Source organism: Bison bison, unplaced genomic scaffold (assembly GCF_000754665.1).
Source record: "Bison bison bison isolate TAMUID 2011002044 unplaced genomic scaffold, Bison_UMD1.0 scf7180017864243, whole genome shotgun sequence".
NCBI lineage: Eukaryota > Metazoa > Chordata > Mammalia > Artiodactyla > Bovidae > Bison > Bison bison.
Genome location: NW_011494815.1, coordinates 2,996,164 through 3,000,042, shown reverse-complemented (window position 1 = coordinate 3,000,042; position 3,879 = coordinate 2,996,164). Strand labels below are relative to the sequence as shown.

The window sequence follows — 3,879 nt, the reverse complement described above, 5'->3', positions numbered from 1 at the left end:
TTATGTTAGAGAGTGTTTTGCCTGTGCTTTCCTCTGGTTGTAGTTTCTGATCTTACATTTAGATCTTTTATCCATTTTGAGTTTATTTTTGTGTACAATGTTAGTAAGTGTTCTAGTTTTATTCTTTTACAGGTGGTTGACCAGTTTTCCCAGCACCACTTGTTAAAGAGATTGCCTTTTCTCCATTGTATATTCTTGCCTCCTTTGTCAAAGATAAGGTTCGATAGGTGCGTGGATTTATCTCTGGGCTTTCTATTTTGTTCCATTGATCTATATTTCTGTCTTTGTGTCACTACCATACTGTCTTGATGACTGTAGCTTTGTAGTATAGTCTGAAATCAGGCAGGTTGATTCCTCCAGTTCCATTCTTCTTTCTCAAGATTGCTTTGGCTATTTGAGGTTTTTTGTATTTCCATACAAATTTTGAAATTATTTGTTCTAGTTCTCTGAAAAACACCATTGGTAGCTTGATTGGGATTGCATTAAATCTATAGATTGCTTTGGGTAGTATACTCATTTTCACTATATTGATTATTCTGATCCATGAACATGGTATATTTCTCCATCTATTTGTGTCATTTTTTATTTCTTTCATCAGTGTTTTTTAGTTTTCTATATATAGGTCTTTTGTTTCTTTAGGTAGACTTATTCCTAAGTATTTTATTCTTTTCATCACAATGGTGAATGGAATTGTTTCCTTAATTTCTCTTTCTGTTTTCTCATGGTTAGTGTATAGGAATGCAAGGGATTTCTGTATGTTAATTTTATATCCTGCAACTTTATTCATTGATTAGCTCTAGTAATTTTCTGGTGGAGTCTTTAGGGTTTTCTATGTAGAGGATTATGTTATCTGCAAACAGTGAGAGTTTTACTTCTTCTTTTCCAATCTGGATTCCTTTTATTTCTTTTTCTGCTCTGATTGCTGTGGCCAGAACTTCCAAACTACTATTCAAACTGTGTTGAATAGTAGTGGTGAGAGTGGGCACCCTTGTCTTGTTCCTGACTTTAGCGGAAATGCTTTCAATTTTTCACCATTGAGGAAAATGTTTGCTGTGGGTTTATCATATATGGCTTTTATTATGTTGATGTATGTTCCTTCCATGTCTGCTTTCTAGAGGGTTTTTTTTTTTATCATAAATGGATATTGAATTTTGTCAAAGGCTTTCTCTGCATCTATTTAGATAATCATATGGTTTTTATCTTTTAATTTGTTAATGTGGTATATCACATTGATTGACTTGTGAATATTGAAGAATCCTTGCATCCCTGGTATAAAGCTCACTTGGTCATGATGTATGATCTTTTTAAAATGTTGTTGGATTCTGTTTGCTAGAATTTTGTTGAGGATTTTTGCATCTGTGTTCATCAGTGGTATTGGCCTGTAGTTTTCTTTTTGTGTGGCATCTTTGTCTGGTTTTGGTATTAAGGTGATGGTGGCCTCATAGAATGAGTTTGGCGGTTTACCTTCCTCTGCAATTTTCTGGAAGAGTTTGAGTAGGATACATGTTAGCTCTTCTCTAAATTTTTGGTGGAATTCACCTATGAAGCCATCTGGTCCTGGGCTTTTGTTTGTTGGAATATTTTTGATTACAGTTTCGGTTTCCGTGCTTGTGATAGGTTTGTTAAGATTTTCTGTTTCTTCCTGGTTCAGTTTTGGAAGGTTATACTTTTCTAACAATTTGTCTGTTTCTTCCAAGTTGTCCATTTTATTGTCATATAGTTGCTGATAGTAGTCTCTTATAATCCTTTGTATTTCTATGTTGTCTGTTGTGATTTCTGCATTTTCATTTCAAATTTTGTTGATTTGATTCTTCTCCCTTTGTTTCTTGATGAGTCTGGCTAGTAGTTTGTCTGTTTTATTTATCTTCTCAAAGAACCAGCTTTTAGTTTTGTTGATTTTTGCTATAGTTTCCTTAGTTTCTTCTTCATTTATTTCTGCCCTAATTTTTATTATTTCTTTCCTTCTACTAACCCTGGGGTTCTTCATTTCTTCTTTTTCTAGTTGCTTTATGTATAAAGTTAGGTTATTTATTTGATTTTTCTCTTATTCTTGAGGTAAGCTTATATTGCTATGAACCTTCCCCTTAGCACTGCTTTTACTGAATCCCATAGGTTTTGTATTGTTGTGTTTTCATTTGTTTCTATGCATATTTTGATTTCTTTTTTTATTCTGTGATTTGTTGGTTATTCAGAAGTGTGCTGTTTAGCCTCCATGTGTTTATATTTTTAATAGCTTTTTTTCCTGTAGTTGATATCTAATCTTACCACATTGTGATCAGAAAAGATGCTTGAAATGATTTTAATTTTTTTGAATTTACCGAGGCTAGAGTTATGGCCCAGGATGTGATCTATCCTGGAGAATGTTCCGTATGCACCTGAGAAAAAGGTGAAATTCATTGTTTTGGGGTGAAATGTCCTGTAGATATCAATTAGGTCTAACTGGTCCATTGTATCATTTAAAGTTTGTGATTCCTTGCTAATTTTCTGTTTGGTTAATCTATCCATAGGTGTGAGTGGGGTATTAAAGTCTCCCACTATTATTGTGTTTCTGTTAATTTCCCCTTTCATACTTGTCAGCATTTGCCTTACATGTTGTGCTGCTCCTATGTTGGGTGCATGTATATTTATAATTGTTATATCTTCTTCTTGGATTGATCCTTTGATCATTATGTAGTGTCCTTCTTTGTCTCTTTTCTCGGCCTTTATTTCAAAGTCTATTTTATCTGATATGAGTATTGCTACTCTGGCTTTCTTTTGGTCCCCGTTTGCATGAAATATCTTTTTCCAGCCCTTCACTTTCAGTCTGTATGTGTTCCTTGGTTTGAGGTGGGTCTCTTGTAGACAGCATGTATAGGGGTCTTGTTTTTTTATCCATTCAGAAAGCCTTTGTCCTCTGGTTATGGCATTCAGCCCATTTACATTTAAGGTAATTATTGTTAAGTATGATCCTGTTCCCACTTACTTTGTTGTTTTGGGTTCAAGTTTATAAACCTTTTGTGTGTTTCCTGTCTAGAGAAGATCCTTTAGCATTTGTTGAAGAGCTGGTTTGGTGGTGCTGAATTCTCTCAGCTTTTGCTTGTCTGTAAAGCTTTTAATTTCTCCTTAATATTTGAATGAGATCCTTGCTGGGTATAGTAATCTGGGTTGTAGGTTTTCTCTTTCATCACTTTAAGTATGTCCTGCCATTCCCTTCTGGCCTGAAGAGTTTCTATTGAAAGATCAGCTGTTATCCTTATGGAGATCCCCTTGTGTGTTATTTGTTGCTTTTCCCTTGCTGCTTTTAATATTTGCTTTTTATGTTTGATCTTCATTAATTTGATTAATATGTGTCTTGGAGTATTTCGCCTTGGGTTTATACTGTTTGGGACTCTCTGGGTATCTTGGACTTAGGTGGCTATTTCCTTCCCCATTTTAGGGAAGTTTTCAGCTGTTATCTCAAGTATTTTATCATGCCCTTTCTTTTTGTCTTCTTCTTCTGGGACTCCTATGATTCAAATGTTAGGACATTTAACATTGTCCCAGAGCTCTCTGAGGTTGTCCGCATTTCTTTTCTTTTTTCCTCTCTGCTTCATTCATTTCCACCATTCTGTCTTCCACCTCACTTATCCTATCTTTTACCTAAGTTATTCACCTGTTGGTTCCCTCCAGAGTACTTTTGATCAGTTATTGCATTATTCATTATTGATTGACTATTTTATTTCTTCTCAGTTCAGTTCAGTCGCTCAGTCACGTCCTACTCTTTGCAACCCCATGAATCACAGCACGCCATGCCTCTTTGTCCATCACCAACTCCCAGAGTTCACTCAACTCATGTCCATCAAGTTGGTGATGCCATCCAGCCATCTCATCCTCTGTCATCCCCTTCTCCTCCTGCCCCCA

At 35.4% G+C, this 3,879-nt stretch overlaps 1 protein-coding gene across 2 annotated transcripts in view; it reads left to right on the top strand.

Moving 5' to 3' along the window:
- Positions 1-3,879, top strand: part of TDRD7 (tudor domain containing 7) — a 103,722-nt gene that overhangs the window by 16,265 nt on the left and 83,578 nt on the right. The window lies entirely within an intron of this gene.